Consider the following 21,360-nt stretch of genomic DNA (forward strand, 5'->3'; position numbering starts at 1 on the left):
ATGTATGACACTGATGTATTTAATTTTTGTACATAGTTCAACAGTTCAGTCGTTTTGTGTTCTGTGCAAATAAATTTATTTTATCAAAAACATATTTTTTGTGCTTTTTTTTGTTATTTTATAGAAGGCATGCATTATTTAGATGTTGGAGGTGTCATAAAAGCCATAAATAATAGTGTCAAAATTCAAATTATGGTCGAAATGCATCAGTTTACAAAAAGCTCATTTTCTTCGTTTTTTCCCCAGGGATTGGAGTTTTCATGAAATTTAGCTATTTTCAAATGCCGATTGCTCAAGAATGGAAAAAGATAGAAACAAACTTTTTTTTCTGTTGAAAGAAGAGAGTCTCATCTTTCTTTTGGTGTGCTCCATGTCTATATAGCATTAGAATACAATATTCTGTGGGCCTTGCAATATTAGTCAAAACCCAGGAAAACGCTGGGATTGAGCGGGTTGCTCCAGTGAAAATGGCTGGTATTTAATGAGTTAAAAATGTCTTCTCTTCAAACTTCTTTCAAGCATCCAGTCTCCTGGCTCACTAGTTTAGTGCCCTGCTGGGAGACAGAAAGATCCTCACCACTCTAAATTTGTGCCTGTCATTGTTTTTCTAACACTTTTCACATGTAGTCAGCTAAAGTTGCTTCGGCATCTATTTCCCATTTGTTCTTAAATTTGAGGTATTCTGCAAGGCCTACCAAACAATGTTTTACAACGTCTCAGTCCTAAATACAATGAAATAAAATACAATGCAACTCTCTGTATATAACTCAAATTAACTCACATAAACACATATACAGTAGATACCAGAAAAACAACAGAACAGCAACAGTCTCATGTTGAATCAAAGGCCCAAATATTCATCTTCAAATGAGGTTTAAAAGTGGACAGAGAGGCGACTTGCATAACATTCAATGGAAAGTCACAGTACTTGTCGTTTTTACAAACAGTTTTACTAATTTCCATACACTGTGTCCACTTCCTCCCCGTTTTCTCAATGCAGAGCTTTTTCACTTTTTTTTTTTCTTTGATCTTTTCACCAATCCAGAGCTTTGAGGGTGGTAAACACAATTATCCTTTAAATCAATGTGAAACATCATTCCTATCTCTTTCACAAGTTAGTTAACAAAATGGGTACCATTATCACTGTTAATTATTTTCAGGAATACCATATCTTGGAATGATATCCTTACAAAGTACTTTTGCCACTGTCAATGCATCTGGATTTGTTGGTTAGAAAGAGTTCTAACCATTTCGAATTCACATCTATGATGACCAAACATTTCTTTTCTTTTTTTCTTTATTTTTTTTTCTTTCACTTTGGTTTAGTTCAAATAAATCCATATGAATAATTTGAAATGGATATTGTGGTGTAGGAAAGCGTCCTCTGCGTGGACTCAAATTACCTTGTGCATTGTGTTTTGCACACGTTAAACATGCCCTACAAAAATGTTCCGAATAAGCATTAAAGCCGTAAGCCGTATAATAACGTAATATCTGATGCACCATTTCCCCTGTTGAGACATGTGTTATCCCATGACTCAATATAGCAGCCCATTTGTAAAGATTATTGTTTGGTCATACACAGATCACATAGCGATGTTATGCCATTTTCCTCCAAAGCCTTTGCCTAACTTTGGGACTTTGTTGTCGCTCGTTTCATCATGTGTCGTTATCCAAATTTGTGTTATCTTCTCGTACTAACGTATGTGTCTGGCCCGCGACTGCCGCTTTAGCCATTTTGTCTGCAAATGCATTCCTGAGGGACACACTGTCCGTGCGCGATGTATGTGCCGCACATTTGCATATGACTATATGTGTAAATAGTAACACAATTTACTCTCTTTAGTTCACACGCTTTTGTTAAAGTTACTAATTTTGCTGCATGAGCTGAGTTTTTCAGTGTCATTTGTTACAACTACAGTATTTTATTTATTTATTTTGTCTACCTTAAGACAAACATCTGAAGTATGAAACACAAAATTTTGAATTTATTTCATCAATTCATCCTTACAGAAGAACCTAATTTTTATCCTCATTCATTGTTGGAGTCACACCTTCAATCACCAAACTCTCTCTCTGACTTCCTCCCCCTACTTGGGAACGAGCATCTAACTTCAAAGAGCTGTGAACTCTTTGTTACAGCACACTCATGATTTACGATTACACCTATACCCATTGCCTTCTGTCAAATTTTCCTCACTCTTTTTTTTTTTTTTTCTTAATTTTCCAAATTCACTGTAGCCTTACCAAAGCCACTCAAAACGATCAAGGTATCAAATCACAAACTACAAAATCAGGAAACACCTATGCTCTTGCAAAGGTTTCTCATGCTCACTTTCAAAAGCTTCATTGAATTGTTAAGTTTTCATAACACCTACTTCTCCCTTTCTGAAGGAGACACAAGTATACAATTAAGTAAAAACCATCATCAGAATGATATACCTTGTCTGTAGGATCATGTAAGTATAAATTGTGCCATCACTAATCTTTTTCTGTAATCTAATTTATATATTTGTCTGTATTATTGTTGTATTGCACTGGAGAGGGGAGCTCTCTAATCTCGTTGCACTCTTGAGTACAATGACAATAAAGGGATTTCTAATTCTAATTCTAATTCTAATTCTAAATTAATCACATCCCCACAACTTGGGCTCTCATTGTTCTGTAAAAGTAAACCTAATTTCAATTTATGCAATCAACTCAGTGTCCTTCTGGGTCCCTCAACCACACATGTTCTAATTCTGTTACTCTGGACAGTTTTCCACTTGCAATTCTGACTATGACACATTTCTCTTGCTCTATCATTTGGGATTGATTTATTACAAGCAATCCTACATGCACCAGTGTCACATAAAAAGGTAATTGGTGACCCATTTACCAATAAGGTTATTTCAACTCAGTTATTTAATCAAAGGCCAATATCTCTTGTAAATTTAGGAGGATCTCTTCATCTAGAAACTCATCTGTTTTCTTGATCAGCCTCAAAATCCTGTTTAGATGCTTCCTATCCTAGTTATGCTGAAGGTTGCTTTTTCTCAGGGCAATCTCTTGCTGTCTGGCCTTCTTTACCACAACGCCAGCAGCCTGATGTATTTTGCCTGTTTGCTCCTCTTCCTATTCTTCCTCCTCTCTGTCGTCTGCCCCTTTGTACTCTGAGCCATCTCCAGACTGAACTCTCACACACACACGAGACCACCCTAACCTTGCAAAACAGCATTGTGATGTGTTTCTATATGCCCTATTCAGTACTGAATTCCATTCTTATTTATTCATCTAATTTATATATTTGTCTGTATTATTGTTGTATTGCACTGGAGAGGGGAGCCCTCTAATCTCGTTGCACACTTGTGTACAATGACAATAAAGGGATTTCTATTCTATTTCTATTCTATTCTATTCTAAAGCTACCTCTGCCCCTTCCTCCTTGGTAAAAAAAACCTCCTGTCCTACCTGACCTGTCCTGTCTAAAGACCTCTGCTTCTTTTTATTTTCTATCTTCTCAGCATGGAGGGCATGATTTACATACTCCTCCAGGGTGCCTGTAGGCAGGCCAATGTAATGTTTATTTACCCAAGTACGAATTAACTCTCTTGAGCCTGCATGTAAAGCATTCTTCAATTGCTGTTGAAATGCCCCATTCACATCACCATCTTCCTGCAGCCCACTGTGATTTTTAAACACAGCTGTCATTCTTACTCTATATTGCTCAAATGTCTCATCATCCTTTTGTTTTACTCTTCCTATTTCAGTGTAATTTGCTCTATCTGACTTTTCGCATTCCTTTGCTTATTTTGTTTTCATTCTCTTTTTGTTTCCTGTATCCCTCTTCTCTTTTTAAGGCTACCCTCATCCAATATTCTGCTTCCTCAAAGCCATTTTTCTTCATCTTTGTGGGGTCTTTTTTCGTCTTTCCTATGATTGATCCCTGCAATGCGGCTATTTTTTGTGTATTTAACTGACCATTAAAGCCATGTTCAGCTATCCATTTGTCTAAATACTGAATTTTATCAGGATCCTGTTTTTCGATGAACTTACAATCTTTACACTGCAGCGTATCCCTGGGTTTTATTTTACTACCTAATATCCCCATTTTAGAAAATTTGGACCTGTTTGTCAACATCTAGGGTGTTCTAAAACTGGTTTCTCATCAGTAGGACAGCAACTCAAATTTCCTGTTGTGGTAATTCTCACTTCAACCCTCTTCAGGTGGAGAATTCTTGCCTGTGCATCCACACCAGTCTGCTGTTTATAATCCTACTGTATTACATGGGATAAAATACCAAGTGGTATTTGTAATCCCCAATCACACCATTCACTCACTCACTTCACACAGGGTTTTACATACGGTTTGCGCAAACATTCACACACGGAATTTAAGTGTACACAGGACTCCGCCGTCCTACTTTCTCCACAGAATTTCTCGGACTCCGCCGTCCCTCATATACCTGCCATTGACTAGTATTCACAGGGTTTTTGACTCTGTACACAATTTCTTTCTCTTTTCTCTATCTTTCTTTCTTTCTCTTTTCTTATTTCATCTCTACTTCATGTCTTCATTTTTTTTTTTTTCATGTTTTATTTTTATTTATTTATTCTTAACGCTCATTTATTTATTCTTAACACTTATTTATTTATTCTTAACGCGCAATGACCTCCAGTCACTCACTTCCCCCCTAAAATTTTTTTTTATCTCACCACTGTTGTCTTCCCTCCATTGGATCGCCGTCAACCGTCAGATCCCAGCTGGTGGGGTGAGGTCCAGTCCTGGAAAAGGATTTTTAGGCTCTCTCTAGTGAGCCTGCCATGGCCATGGTCTTTCTGGAGTTCACCACACCCGCTGGAATCCTTAGGTATCTTGGCTTCCTGCTCGAAGGACCAAAATAATGTCAGGTTCAATCACCTAAGCATTTACTGAACATAGGCAAAATGAATGAAAGGAAGACAAGAGTTGATCTTTTACTCGCGAGGAGAACGAACGGAGGTGTGCTCAGTTACATCTCCAACTTCGTTCTGGAGCACACTCCGCCGAGCCCTCTATTGTATTAGGGAAGTCCCTAACAATACAATGTATTTGCACTTAAGGAATGAAGGGGGGAGCACCAGCAGGAACATGTAAACATCTCAGACACAAGAGGAAAGACAGACATCAATGGCAGTCATCCACTGATTGAAAAGGCAGATATGCCCTTTTAGTGCTCTGGTACTAAATGTCTCAGTCCTTTTGTTTCAGAGGTGTGTCTCGGCACACCTCCTTTGATGTTGCAGACGTTGATCCAGTCTTCAGGCATCCGCTTCTCTGTGAAGTCTTCTCATCCATATGGTCAAACATATCCCATATTTCACTCCACCAGAATCGCAAAAGAATTGTTCCACAGCATGACCAATGCTTGACCATATGGATGAGAAGACCTCAAAGAGAAGCGGATGCCTGAAGACTGGATCAACGTCTGCAACATCAAAGGAGGTGTTCCGAGACACACCTCCGAAACAAAAGGACTGTGACTTTAGCGCGAGAGCACTAAAAGGCATATCTGCATTTTCAATCAGTTAACGACTGCCATTGATGTTTGTTTTTCCTCTCGTGTCTGAAATGTGTACATGTTCCTGCTGGTGCTCCCCCCTTGGGGAATTACAAATGTCTTATCTTCAAACTTCTTTCAAGCATCCGGTCTCCTGGCTCCACTAGTTTAGTGCCCTGCTGGGAGACAGAAAAATCCTCACCACTCTAGATTTGCGCCTGTCCTTTGCCCTTCTAACACTTTTCACGTGTAGTCAGCTAAAGTTGCGTCATCATCTATTTCCCATTTGTTCTTAAATTTGAGGTATTCTGCAAGGCCTACCAAACAATGTTTTACGTCTCAGTCCTAAATACAATGAAATACAATACAGTGCAACTCTCTGTATGTAACTCAAATTTACTAACATCAACACATTTACAGTAGACACCAGAAAAACAACAGAACAGCAACAGTCTCACGTTGAGTCATAGGCCCAAATATTCATCTTCAAACGAGGTTTAAAAGTGGACAGAGAGGCGACTCGCATAACATTCAATGGAAAATCACAGTGCTTATCGTTTTTACAAACAGTTTTCCTAATTTCCATACACTGTGTCCACTGCCTCCCCGTTTTCTCAATGCATAGCTTTTCACTTACTCCACCTACTTGGGAACGAGCATCTAACTTCAAAGAGCTGTTAACTCTTTGTTACAGCACACTCATGATTTACGATTACACCTGCCTTCTGTCAAATTTTCCTCACTTTTTTTTTTTCCTTAATTTTCCAAATTCACTGTCGCCTTACCGAAGCCACTCAAAACCATCAAGGTATCAAATCAAAACTACAAAATCACGAAACACCTATGCTCCTGCAAGGGTTTTTTCATGCTCACTTCCAAAATCTTCATTCAATTAAGATTTCATAACACCTACTCCTCTCTTTCTGAAAAAGACACAAGTATACAATTAAGTAAAAACCATCATGAGAATGATATACCTTGTCTCTCGGATCAAGTAAGTATAAATTGTGCCATCACTAATTTTTTTCTGTAAATTAATCATATCCCCACAACTTGGGCTCTCATTGTTCTGTAAAAGTAAAACTAGTTTCAATTCATGCAACAAATTCAGTGATCCAAATGTTTCCTCAATCGGATCTCATCACTCAAAAGTAGCCTTTTGTTAGTTACCAATCATTGATTCCATTTTAGCTCTACTTCATCAATCCTTTTAGCACAATTGCAACCACTTTTATCACTCTTCCTAAAATGTTGACACACAGACAAACACACAAACGTATACACGGGCCCACAAAACGACACACATAGTTCTCAACACTGAACAGCTACAAACAATAATAACATGTTCTTAATAACAGCAACGCAATCTATCTTTATCTTTGGCCAATAATAAGTCCTTCAATTCAACTAATATCTCTCATAATTATGTATGTGCAGCCCTGTAGGGCCAGTGCAGCCTTTGCCGCAAATGCACACTGCCACTTATACACGCAGCACATTGAGGTGAGCGCATTTAAGATTTATCTATCTTTTTGGGGGTTTTCTTTGTCTTATCGATGCAGTTCCGTCTGATCTAGTCATCATTCTATATGGCGTTACCTGATAATGTGGAGATGGGGACCCTCCCTTCTTTACCTTCTTCAACAACTTTCTCTGTCATTCTCAATACTGGTGCTGTTTCATCATCTTCCTTTCTATGGAACATTCATTGTTCCTTCCTCTTTTCTACACATTCTCCATCTTTCTTTTCACATTCCTTTTCTTTTCTACACATACTCTGTTTCTTTTCACATTCCTTTTCTTTTCTTATTGAACTTCCAATCTCTACACTGCTTTTCTCTATCTTTCTTTCTTTCTCTTTTTTTTTATGTTTCATTTTTATTAATTTATTCTTAATCTCCGACCAGACTTCAGTCCGTTCGTCTGAAGTGCCACACCCGAGACCCGAGACCACTATCACACGTCCTCTCCTTCGCCATCCTGAAATCCACCCGTGCGTGTCCCGACCACTTTTATGCAGAACAAATTTAGCCTTCACTCTCACACCGCTTCCACACTGACACGTAAATCCCAGATTTTAAATTGTGTCCTGATACGTAAATCCCAGATTTTAAACCGTATCGTAACCACGAATAGTTCCAAACTATTCTAGTAGGTAAATCCCAGATTTTATACCCTACTAACGTCCACACTATTACACTTTTACTTTTGCGCCGTTAACTATGCTAGTAGGTAAATCCCAGATTTTATACCCTACTAACGTCCACACTGTTACTCTTTTACTTTTACTTCGTTCCGTTCCTCCTTCCTCTTATAATTTAGCGTTGCCAATGTGCAGAATTTGGAAAGGTTCTGCTTACCTTGTTTCACTGTGGGCCCAAGAGGAAAGACGGTCGGATATGTGGCTCCTTTATCCTTTATCCTTTATCAGGTCGTCACCTGGTGTGGACGTGGGTCCCAGACCCGAGTCCCAGACTCTTGTGGTTTTTCCTGAAGTCCCAGACTTCTTTTACTTCTCTTGGAGTCCCAGGCTCCTTTTACCTCTCTTGCATCACGTCGGGGTCACCATAAATTGTTGGAATTTAGTTTTAAATCAATGTTGGAATTTAATTTTAAATCAATGTAAACTCAAATTAGCAATCTGACTCCAATTTGTGACCTTACCCAACTCTCACTCATCCAACAATATGCGCGCTCGTTCTGCAATAGTAAGGTATCAGGAAGCCGGCATTTTCACGCACGAGTGGATTTATTCCTAATACACAGATTTACTACATGTGCACCTGGGTCTCGGGGCCCTCTCAATACAACTCTACACCTCTCTTGCCATCAGCAGACGTTCTCTACCTCCGAGTTGCCCAGTAACGATTCATACTATACAATATGCAAATGGGACAGCAACAAAGGCATCCTGGCATGATTCTATTGGCTATGTGTATCCTGCAGTTAACTTTAGCTTGCTCTTATTGGTCTTTCTTCCCCTGAAGGATCACGTGGTGGCTCCTCCTGGTTGTGGCTTGAGTTATCTCGTCTCCGCCCCCTTCTTGCGGTGATCACCGTCTGTCCTAAAACATTCCATTCTTGCACATTCTTGCACCACATACCCTGTTCCGCTCCACCAGTCACACGCTCAACAGTCTCACACTTTCATACACAGGATGCAGCAACATCTAATGAACTACGTTAAGCTCAAACTCTTATATTCCTTTAACTGTATTAAATATTTTAACTTCATCTTTGTACAGCACTTGAAGTTTGGCTGGATACCAAAGAGAACATTTCTCGCCAGCGTCCGTCAGCTTCCTCCTAGCATTGTCAAAGGCTCGGTGCTGCGATGAGACCTCTGCCGTATAGTCTGGGAAGATGAACACTTTGTCGCCATGACAGCGAAGCTTGCTGAGCCGGAGAATGTAACCACGTCGCGATCTTTGTGGCAATGATCACCCACGGGCGCTGAGTGTCGGGAGGCTTGGGTCCGAAGCTACGATGAGCACGGTCGATTTTGATGGGCTTATTAAAGTTGTTGGGGCCAACAAGTTCGGTCAGAAATCGTGTCACAAACTCTGTCGGATTGTCCTTCTCCTCCCCCTCTTTTATTCCAACAATCCTGATGTTCAGCCGTCGCGAGCGTCCTTCCGAGTCTTTTAATTTATCTTTAAGTTTGCAGTTTTCTGCTTGAAGATCCTGGCAGATGGCTTCCAGCGACGTAATGCGAACATCTGTATCAGAAAGAGCCACATCCAGATCGTGTATACGTTGTGCAGTCTGTCTGACTAATTAGCAGGACGGTCTGTGTCGTCTCAACAATGTAGCGCATAGTGTAGCGTGCTGCTTTTATGAAACAAGCCAAAGGTTTCCGTGTTCTAAAAAAAAAAAAAAAGAAGCATCGCACGTCCTACAATGTGACTATTGCGCATGCGCACATCGCAATTGCGATGTTCAAACCGCAAATCGTGCAGGCCTAGTCCAAATTCACTCTGCAGCGTGCATAAGTGATTTTTGACAGTGTATAAGCAATCTTCCATCGACTTTTGCCGTTCCTCCAGCTGCATTGAGATTTTAGCTAGCTCTGCGCCATACTTGTTGACAGCGGTTAATATAGCTTCATTGCTAGCGCTCATCGAGGGAGCAGAATATGCAGTTTTTCTGTCGCCCTTGGGTCCCATGCTGAAAAAAATAGCAGGTACTCTCTTAAAAAGTTCTGATGTGTAGTGGGCAAAAAAGACAATTAGTACGTGTAGTGAAAAAGGCGAACATTAGAAGACCGCAACAGAGCCTCGTGAAAGCACGTCTACTCCATTACTGCTCTCGAGTGCCCCCCAAAATTGATCATTTTTCATGAAAAGCTGTGGGCGTGGCTTCGCACAGTTCGCCAATTAAACTGCTTATTTTGAGGTTCTAAATATGCACGAAAACTCATGAAACTTTGCACACACATCAAGCCTGGCAAAACCATCAATATTTTATAAGTTTGTCGTGCTGTTGTTTAAAAAATGGCTCTGCAGCGCCACCTTGGGTGGAAGAATAAAAAAACATTCACGGCCCTTTTGACCGAGGATAACGAAAATTGACAGGCATGTGTAGCACCCCAAGACGTACAAAAAAGTCCATTGCAGCCATAGTCAAAAGCAGGGGTGCTCATTACGTCAATCGCGATCGACCAGTCGATCACAAAGGTAGTATGGGTAGATCGCATGACATTAAAAAATAGATGTCAGCCTGTCATTATCCGTCATGTGATTGATACAGGGCACCCAGTCAGATGACACCTGATTTTTTTTTTTTTTGTGACACCACGCATGCGCAAACAACGGTGCTAAGTGCAGCACAACTAAAAAGCTAGCAAGTTGGTTACCTCCAATTTTAAGCCCTCGTTTTATTCTCTTGAACTCAAGGGATGTATAAACATGAGGGAGGGTGCTGGACCAAGTAAGAAGACAAAAACGTTTCACTTTAATACGGAATGGGAGGAGGAGTTGTTTTTCACGGTGACATTTTCGAAATGCGTTTGCCTCATTAGCCAGTCGACCATTGCAATACCAAAGAAGGGAAATGTGGAGCGGCATTTTCGGACTGTTCATGGAAAATATGATACCGACTTTCCGCTGAAAAGCGAGCTGAGGAAGAGAAAGGTGAAGGAATTAAAAAGCCAGTTGTCAGGACAACAGTCATTTTTCAGTCTTCATGCATTGTACAAAAAATTCTCTCTCTCTCTCGCTCTCGCTCTCTCTCTCTATATATATATATTTATATGTATATATATATGTGTATATATATATATATATATATATATATATATATATATATAGTTTTGTCTTGGTTATTTTATAAGTAGCTCGCATGCTGAAAAAGTGTGAGCACACCTGGTCTAAAGTGTACAGGAAGTGAGTTATGAATTTTTGAATATCAAATTTTGGCCCATTTTTGCACAGGGGTCATTATTTTGCTCCCTGATAATAGCGAATTAATCTGATTGACTTAAAATTTCGGCAGTACCATCTTAAGACCTGGGACAAACACTGAGACAAAAATCTTTAGCTTTTGAAATACTATATGACGAGGCGGGGCTTTAAAGTTTGCGTTTAATGATTCTTTCGCCTCAAAGGACAAAATGCTTACCAACTCCCCTCCACATGCTCCTAAAAATTCCAAACATCACATGTATATAAAGTGTCGTGTCCCAAAGACATCTATATCTCAATATTCTGCCATACATATAGCGCCACCTAGTGGCAACAAAAAAATAGCATTTTTCTTTTTACATTTTAACGTACGACACAAAGCTCGACTAACAAATGTAACTTAAAATTTGTCAGAACAGCCCAAAGACAGTGATCGTACGCTATGCCGAATTTTGGGACTTTTCGGCAAAGGGTGTGGCCAATATGGTGCGGCAAAATCTGATTATGCTTTGTCGCAACAAAAGCTCCTGTGTCAGGAGGTGCTCGCCAGTCGGCGAGGAGGAGGTGGACCCAGAAAGCGAGGAAGCAGGGAAACGGGTAAACTTAAAGGGAATTTATTACATTAATCAGACGAGGACAAACAACGTGGCATGGACAAACTAACGTGGCAGGGTGCAAAATAACAAAGACAAACTAAACGTGACTAAATAGAACGAAAGGAGACAAGTAACGAGGATCGTGACAAACACTAGGGATCGTGAGCATGGGCATGAGCGAGGGCGAGGGCGAGGGCGAAACGAGAGCGAGAAGGAGGGTGGTCGTGACAGTCCATAAAGGGCGAAATGTTCAGACGCTGAGCTGTCGGCAAGGGGTAGTTAAATAGTCCATTGATTAGGGGAGCAGATGGGAGTCAGGTGTGCGCGGCGAATGGGGAACAGGTGCGTGGCTGGTGGGAACGGAGTGCTGAGGGGAAACGCCCCTACTCAGCTGACAAACATAAACAACACAAAAGCATGGCATGGGACGTGACAATAACAATACTAAAAAACCCCTGACATGACCGACACGGGTCATGACATCCTGGTACCATGACTCAGATGATCCTAATGTTTAGAAATTTTTCACATTTGAGGATAGTCCACAGGAAGTCGGCCATTTTGAATGTACCTGAAACATTGACATTGAAACATTGAAAATCTGATCTAACTTTAACTACACACTAAGATTTCTCACATTTGATAATGGAACTGGCCTGGAGACATCTACGAACTTATTTTTCATCGTAGTGGTAGCACCACTTACTGGTTCAAGCAAATACAAGTTATTTTTGTTGATGTTTGTCTTAGAGCACGTCAACAAGGTCTACCTCATAATTTCTCTCACTGTTTAGACCTTTAGGATGTCACAATATGAAAATTTTCATTTTTCGTGAAAAGATGTGGGCGTGGCTTCGGACTGTTCACCAATAAAACATCACTGATTTCGATGTTCTATATATGAACAAAAACTCATGAAACTTAGCACTCACAACAGCTCTGGCAAAATCATCAATTCTTTATTAGTTTGTAGTGCAGTTTTTTAAAAATGTCTCGCTATCGCCCCCTTGAAATTTTCAAAACAGCAGCCCCAGATGTGTGTTTCACCTAGCTTTTTCAAAATTAGATGGAGCATGTACAAGGCCAAGACCTTCAAAAAAGACCCCTGGAGCCACTTTATTACGCGAGGTTTATTCTTTTTATTCTGCCGAGAACTGTCTCGGTTTTGTTGAAATTACTCTATTGTGTCTATTAATTTTTCTGTTTCCATAGAGGTCCATTGGGCTTAGTGGGCGATTTGTTCTACAGAATTTGATGGTCAAAGTGTCATGATCAGGGGATTTTTTTTTGTTGTCTAGCAAAATGGTATAGATAACATACCTATTATAATGTCCTTTTTCCTTTTGATTTTTTTTATTCATCCATTCAGATTTATTATTAAATATACAATAAAATATAATTGTATTTATTTTTTTGCCACATTATGGCTGCTCCTTCCCTGGTAGATTCAGGGCTACTACAAGATTGGTGTTTTTTTGGGGGGGGGATGAATGGGATTAACCATCCGATGAATCACGGCAAAGTCATTGCACATTTATTGAAGTTGCAGAATGTTTTACCCTTTTTGATTGAGACTCGTGCTGGATAAGAATCACGCTATGCTGATGAGGGGTGGCGTTTGGAGATCTTGGCCTGGCTACGATGACACTGAGCTTTCCAAATAACGAAATCCCGCAGCGATTATGGCGGAACCCACAGAATTTGGAATGGTACCAGCATATATGTTTAGACAATCACCACGCCAGACAATCACCACTTCCTCCTGCTCAAGCTTGTTCCTCACATCTCAGGTGAAGAACCAGCTGAGGAAGATGAAGGCAAGGAAGGCAGTGAGTCCAGATGGGATTAGCTCGCAGCTCCTCAAATCCTGCGCAGACCAGCTGTGTGGAATCGTCCAGCAGATGTTCAACCTGAGACTGAAGCTGGGCAGAGTTCCCCAGTTGTGGAAAACATCCTGCCTGGTCCCAGGGCCAAAGACCCCCCATCCAAAGGAGCTCAACAGCCGCAGACCAGTGGCGCTGACATCTCATCTGATAAAGACCCTGGAAAGATTGTTCCTCATCCACCTGCACCCCCTGGTGAGCTCCTCAATGGACTCACTCCACATACCAGCCTGGCATCAGTGTGGGCGATGCCATCATCTACCTCCTCCACACTTCACTGTCCCACCTGGAGAAGGCTGGGAGCACTGTGAGGATCATCTTTGATTTCTCCAGTGCGTTCAATACCATCCAGCCCACCCTATTGGGAGACAAGCTGGAGCAGGTGGGAGTGACCCACCACCTCATCACATGGATCCATGACTACCTTACAAACTGGCCACAGTACGTGAGAACACAGGACAGTGTGTCTGACGTGCTTCTCTGCAGCACGGGTGCGCCGCAGGGAACTGTTCTGGCTAACCTTTCTGTTCACCCTCTACACCTCGGAATACAAATACAACACGCCTACCTGTCACCTGCTAAAGTTCTCTAATGACTCTACAATTGTCAGCCTCATCACCGACAGAGACAATCAGGAGTACAGAGAACTTACTTGGGGTTTTGTGGACTGGTGTCAACAGAACTGACCCGAGATCAATGCTGGGAAATACAAAGAGCTGGTGGTGGATTCCTACAGGCTTCGACCATACGGACCTTCCCAAACGCAAAACCCTGGATGTCCAGCCAGGTTCGCTCTCTCATCAAGGCCGGTGACACTGCCTTCAGGTCTGGTGACGAAGCCCTGTACAGTGTGGCTCGTGCTGACCTGAAAAAAGGCATTAAGCTAGCCAAGACGAACTACAAGAGGAGGCTGGAGTCCCACCTTGCCAGCAACAGACCACGGGAGGTGTGGAAGGGCCTACAGAGCATCACCAACTACCGTGGCGGCAGCATGACATCTGTAGACCCGAGTGCGGCGCTGGCAGAGGAGCTAAACTGCTTCTTTGCTCGCTTTGACTCACCCCAACCGTCACACCACCGCACTCCATGCCTCAACTCCCCCTCACTCACCATAGAGGAACACGATGTGAGGCATGCGCTCCTGGCTATTAACCCCAGAAAAGCTACTTGACCCGACAGAATACCAGGCAAGGTCCTCAGAGCATGTGCCCACCAACTATCACATGTTTTTTGCAGGATCTTCAACCGCTCCCTGGCTCAAGCAGTCATCCTGCTTGAAAATATTCACCATTATTCCTGTCCCCAAAAAGTCAACCGCAGTTCTCCTGAATGACAACCGTCCTGTTGCCCTCACGCCAGTCATCATGAAGTGCTTTGAGAGACTGGTTCTCCAGCACATCAGGGACTGCCTTCCTCCCACACTGGACCCCTACCAGTTTGCATACCGAGCAAACAGATCCACTGAGGACGCCCTCGACACTGCTCTGCATGTTGTGTTGGGCCATCTGGAACAGTCGCAGAGCTATGCCAGGATGCTCTTTGTGGACTACAGCTCGGCATTCAACACAATCATCCCAAACATCCTCATCTCCAAACTGGACATTCTCGGCCTCCCTGCCCTCACACGCATCTGGATTAAGGACTTTCTGACCAACAGACCCCAGACTGTGTTGCCCGGCCCCCACACGTCCTCCACCCGAACGCTGAGCACCGGTTCCCCTCAAGGATGCGTGCTGAGCCCTCTCCTATACGCCCTCTACACCTATGACTGCAGCCCGGCCCATGGTAACAACTCCGTCTTCAAATTTGCTGACGATATGACAGTGGTCGGTCTGATCTCGAAAGGTGACGAGGCAGACTACAGGGAGGAGGTCCAGAGACTAACGGCTTGGTGTGAGGACAACAGACTGCAACTCAACATTGCAAAAAACAAAGGAGATTGTCATCGACTTTAGGAGGAACAAGACTGTGCCACCCCCCCCCCCTCAACATCAAAGGTGAATGTGTGGAGAGGGTCCATACATTTAAGTTCCTGGGAGTAAAGATCTCTGATGACCTATCCTGGACACAACACCACAGCAGTGGTAAAGAAGGTTCACCATCGTCTGCATTTCCTGAGAGTCCTCAGGAAATTCAACCTGGACAATAAGCTGCTGCTGGCCTTCTACCACTCCACTGAGGCAGACCGAGTGAGGCTCCTGAGGAGAGTCAAAACGGCGCAGAGGATTATAGGCTCTCCTGTCCCCTCACTGTCGGACATCTACACCACCCGGTGTCTCAGCAGAGCTCTCAATATCGTCAAAGACAATACTCACCCGGACTCACACCTGTTTGACCTGTTGCCCTCTGGCAGGCGCTACAGGTGCATCAAATCAAATACCAATAGACTGAAAAACAGTTTCTTCCCGGGAGCCATCAACATTCTGAACTCTCACACACACACACGACCACCCCTACCTTGCAGAATAGCGACGTAATGTGTTGTTATTTATCCAATTTCGTATAATTTTCCATCTCATTATTTATTCTTTCATTTATCTAATTTATATATTTGATTAAATTATTGTATTGCACTGGAGAGGGGAGCTCTCTAATCTCGTTGAACACTGTACATTGACAATAAAGGGATTTCTGATGTGTCGGCGTCCATAGCTATGAGAAGATCATTAGTCTCTTTAGCAAGTGCCGTCCGTCTCAGTTGAGTGGTCGGCTCTAAAACCTGATTGGAAAAGTTCAAATTGATTATTAGCAGTCATGTATTCATTAGGTTGTTGCGAATTTTTGCAATAAACTCAAGATTTGATACCGGACTATAGGTATTGAGACTTTTTGGGTGTAGGTTTGTTTGTTTAAGTAGAGGTCGGATAACGGTGGTCCTAAAAGCTGCTGGTACTTTACCCGCGGTAAGCAATAGATTAATTATATGTAAAACAGATGGTCCCTGGGGTAGTAAACAGTTCTTGTCTTAGTTTGCCAGGAAGCGGATCGAGCACACAAGTTGTTGGTTTTGCCGCACTAAGCAATTTTGTTCGGCTTTCAAGAGATACTTTTTTTAGATAAGGTTGTCGGACGGTCATCATCTGTAATGTCCCCATAAACATAATTAATTGCGGAATTCAACAGGATATTAGGAACAGTGTCTTTCATCTCATCCGGAATGCGCTCAATCTTCAGAGTAAAGAATGCATGAAATCGTGAGGTGAATAAGAAGGGCTATCCGAGGTTGGATGCTGTTGTGTTAGCATTGCCACGGTATCAAATAAATATTTCGGGTTATTTTTATGTAAGACAATTGATCGAGAGAAATAATTAGTTTTGGCTAAATCGAGTGCTTCCTTGTATATTAGTAAACTATTGCACCATGCCTGACGGAAAACCAAGTTGGTTTGCACGTCATTTGCGCACAAGCTTCCTACATGACAGTTTAAGTATGCACGTTTCTTCTGTATACCATAGAGTATGCCTCTTTGGACGTGCTTTAATGTTCAAAGGGTCTACGGAGTCAAGTGCATTTAACAGTGCGCCATTAAATTTGTTTGTGAGCTTATCAATCAAACCAATATAATTTGGAAAAGAAGCGGTTGCTAGAGGGAGTAGCTCAGAGAGCGCAGTGTTGGTAGAAGAACTAATATTGCGTCTGCTATTGCTTTGATTGTTGTCAAAACGATGGCAATGAGCAAAGACTTAAAACTTAATAAAGTAATGGTCAGATATAGCAGTAGTATATGGTATTATGATTACGTTTGAGGATGCTCAGCTTCGGGTTAATACCAAATCTAAAGTATTACCATTTGTATGCGTCGCTTCATCTATTATTTGCGTGAAACCAAAAGTTTCAACTATTGTCTGAAACACCACGGTAATTGGTTCAGACGGGAGATTCATATGAATGTTAAAGTCGCCCATCATAAGTATATAATCTACATGAGTTACCAAATCAGCCACAAATTCAGAAAATCCATCTAAAAAGCCTGAGTACGAGCCAGGGGGGCGGTAAAGAACTGCAAGATAAAAAGGCAGCACGGCTGGGGATCACATAATGGGAACTTGAAATGTTTTGAAGGAATTTCTAGAACAAGGGCTAAGTTTGAGATCAGATTCGTAAATGAGGGCTTCACCTGCGCCTTTCTTACGAGGGCGCGCAACATGTGAGCTCACAAAGTTTGGAGGCGAGGCCTCATTTAGTGGTCAAAAGTGATTTGGTTTTAACCAGGTCTCTCAAAGACCAATCATGTTAAGATTATGTTCTCTAATGAGGTCATTAACTAACAGGGCTTTTGATGAGAGCGATCTAATATTTAAAAAAATATATTTTCAATAGTATAGGTTTATCTAAATTATTCCGCATGACAGTCCTCCTGGTCATAATAATAATAATAATATTGCATTTCCTAGGTCCCGTATTATACCTCGAGCAACTATGAACGCGGCAAGAAATTACGATGGTAAGAATCTGATAGTTATTTGTCTGCTTTCAGGTGCAATTATTTTGAGAGAACGCCTCGTCGTCGATAGGACCCTCCGAGGAGGAATGCTTAAACCCACCAGATATTGCCACCTCAGTAGAAACTGTATCAGTATGTGATGCAACATTGTGTGGTGTGTGGCGCTCTAATAGAGAAGAAAATCTATGTCCATTGTCTACATCTACCATAACGCTAGTTAGCTTTAGCCTTACAGACTCCATACCCATCCTTACAGGCTCATTAATCACCTGCAACCCGACCTGCTCTGATATGGACTGTCATGGAAAGCTCAAGCAGTAATCTATGTTTCTGAAAAGGGTGATGGCGCCTTCCCAGTTAGGGTGAAGGCCGTCCATCTTCAGCAGGTTAGGTCGGCCCCAGAAAGAAGGCCAATTATCTACCAACTGCAGTCCCTGCTCGCTACAAAAGCTAGCCAGCCACCCATTAACCGAGAATAATCTGCTAAAGCCTCTCGCAGGCAAGGGGCCAGAGACAATTACTCGATGCCGACTCATCTTTTTCTGTCGATCACAAGTCCTTTCTATGTTTTTCTTTGTGATCTGTGATTACCTCCTCCTAGTATCATTGGAGCCGACGTGTATCACTATATCTGAGTAGCTAGCCTTGCTTGCACTACGCTGGTGTCTAGATCTCATGCGTCCCAGCTGCATAAGATTAGCTTAAATGTTTTGGGCTCTGGCCTCGGAATACACATTACTGTGGCCGGGTTTTCAAGCTTAATGTTGCGAGTAATAGAGTCACCTATTACTAAAGTGCGGGAGCCAGAAGACCGAAGTGGAATGGAACTGCTATGTGTCTTAACAGGCTCACCGCGATGAGCAAGCCGTTTACGGCAAATGGACACTCTTGCAGCATTCCACAGCTCCTTCAGTGATAGACTGTTACACCCTCACTGTGCAAAGGAGAGATTTACCCGCTCCTTTCTGCTTGCTGCTGTCAGACTGCTTAACAAGAATTTTGGGTCGACGACAAACGAGCGGGCATTAATGCAATTTTGCAGTCCTAGGATGCAATACTCAAAAAACCCTACAACTGTATTTTTATTCAATGCTCTACTCTCAATGGTGTACTTATATTGACCAATGCTTTTTTTTGTTTAACATTGCAGTATTTTTCTCACTACAGTACTTTTTCTCACTACAGTACTTTTTATCATTGCAGTATTTTTTATTATTGCAGCATTTTTATTTATTTCCCCTCTGTACCATGGACAGACTACCCTCTGTACTATGGACAGACATTTGGAGTGTCTCCTTACACTTGTATATGGTGAGGAATGTGAGTGTGTATATACGTGAGGATTTGTGTTTGCTGTCTATAGTTGCTTTTTCTGAATGTTTGCTGCTAATGTTGTACATTACATTAAAGCCGTCTTTGTGTGACCTATATCTTTGCTGCTGCAACACTGCAAATGTCCCCATTGTGGGACTAATAAAGGCAACTTTATCTTTCTTTACTCTGCTGTGATTATAATATTTTGACAAAGGCCTGAGCCTGCGGGCTGGAGTCTGTTCTACATACAGTGGTGCACCCAAACCAAACTGTCTTCATTTTGTGGCGTCAACTCTCTGTTAATGTACATAGCCTGCTTAATGTTATATCCTCCCGAGGAGCCTTTCCCACTGCAGAGGTCGTACTAGACCCTGATGCCCAAAAGGTGTCGCATAGAGTATGACTTTCTTTTTTGGAGAAGTTTGGTTTTGGTCCCAGGTTTTGTGCTTGGATTAAGGTCCTATATGCTTCTCCTTGGGCTGCTGTTTTCATTAACAAGATGAATTCCGGTTACTTCTGTATAAAAAGGGGCAATAGACAGGGATGCGGTTTGATCCCCTTGAAGATAAAGATAAAGATAGCCTTTATTAATCCCACAATGGGGAAGTTTGTTTTCTAGTTTTATAGGTCACAAAGAGATGGCAGCGTAATGTAGCCATTAATGTATAAGATTAGCAGCAAACATTCAGAAAACAAACCTTTGCAGATATACATAGTTTATACATATATACACAAATGCCCTTGTACATACACACTTACATCCCTATACATGTACAGTGTTAGGAAACACTCCTATGGTCGGTCCATAGTACAATACAATACAACTTTATTTATATAGCTCATTTCACAACAGAAGGGAAGTCTGTCCAGGGTACACAGGGGAAATAAATAAAAATGCTGCAATGATAAAAATACATCAATGATAAAAATACTCCAGTGGTAATTATAAATAGAGCATTGAATAAAAGTACAGTCGTGGGGTGTGAGTATTGCATCCTAAGACTGCAAAATTGCACTAAAGCCCGCCCGTTTGTAGAGTCGACCCAATGTTCGTGATAAACAGTCTGACAGCAGCCGGCAGGAAGGAGCGGCTAAATCTCTCCTTTGCACAGTGAGGGTGCAACAGTTTATCGCTGAAGGAACTGTGGAGTGCAACAAGAGTGTCCTGGAGGGCGTGGGCTGGTTTGTCTGCCATTGATGACAGCTTAGCCTTAGCCAGGAAGCAGCTCAGGACAGAGCTGGCCCGCCTCAAAAAATTTTCCAGCCCCTTTTCGTTCCGGCCAGAGATGCCGCCTACCCAAGAGACCACTCCATAGATTATGACCGATGAAACCACCGAGGGATAAAGGTTCCTGAGGAGTGTCCCCTGAACTCCAAAGGATCTCCGCTTGCTGAGTAGGCAGAGTCTGCTCTGCCCCTTCCTAAAGAGAGCATCTGTGTTGTCGCTCCAGTCCAGTTTATTGTTCAGATGAACACCCAGGTACTTGTAAGTTGAAACTCTCTCAACATCTGTTCCCTGGATATTCACTGGTGCAGGTGGAGAGTGCCGACGCCTGCAGAAATCCACCGCCAACTCTTTGGATTTCCCAGCATTGATCTGGAGGCGGTTCTGTTGACACCAGTCCAAAAAACCCTGAGTAAATTCTCTGTACTCTCGATTATCTCCTCTATGACGAAGCTGACAATCGCAGAGTCATCCGATTTCCACCTGCTCCACCTTGGTTCCCAATGGGGTGGGCTGGATTGTCTAAGCTGATGACCGAGCAGTTTACCGGCGCGTTCGCCGTGTTCATAGAATTCCTGACGAGATTTAAGATAGTGCTCTTCAGCTTCCCCCGTGGACAGAATATATAACTCCAACTGCAAAATGACTTTTTCCTTGGACAAGTCAGCAGGTGGTGAGACTGAATGTCTGCGGTCGACCTCCTTTATCAGAGATGTCAATTCATTTAGGCGCGTTGACCGTTTTCTATATAAGCCAGCACTGTCAGCAATTATTTGACCTCGTAGATAAGCTTTCATAGCTTCCCACAAAATACTTCGGCTTATGTCTGGTTGTTCGTTTGTCTCTACGAAAAAGTCAATTTGAGAGTTAACAAAATTGACAAACCCCTCATCCGACAGGAGACGTGAATCAAGCCGCCATATTCCCGTGGGATTTCCTTATTTGGAAAGCTCAATGTCATCGTATCCGGGGCATG

At 42.2% G+C, this 21,360-nt stretch overlaps 1 protein-coding gene and 2 pseudogenes across 6 annotated transcripts in view; 1 reads left to right on the plus strand and 2 right to left on the minus strand.

Moving 5' to 3' along the window:
• LOC148325142 (solute carrier family 53 member 1-like) overlaps positions 1 to 21,360 on the plus strand; it is a 280,462-nt gene that overhangs the window by 99,701 nt on the left and 159,401 nt on the right. The gene's annotated exons all lie outside the window — the stretch shown is intronic.
• LOC148325145 (uncharacterized) lies at positions 16,571 to 17,285 on the minus strand (annotated as a pseudogene).
• Positions 18,145 to 21,360, minus strand: part of LOC148325146 (uncharacterized) — a 33,560-nt pseudogene continuing 30,344 nt past the window's right edge.

This window comes from Idiotropiscis lumnitzeri, chromosome 12 (assembly GCF_059441095.1).
Source record: "Idiotropiscis lumnitzeri isolate Australia: NSW breed Sydney's pygmy pipehorse chromosome 12, RoL_Ilum_1.0, whole genome shotgun sequence".
Lineage (NCBI taxonomy): Eukaryota > Metazoa > Chordata > Actinopteri > Syngnathiformes > Syngnathidae > Idiotropiscis > Idiotropiscis lumnitzeri.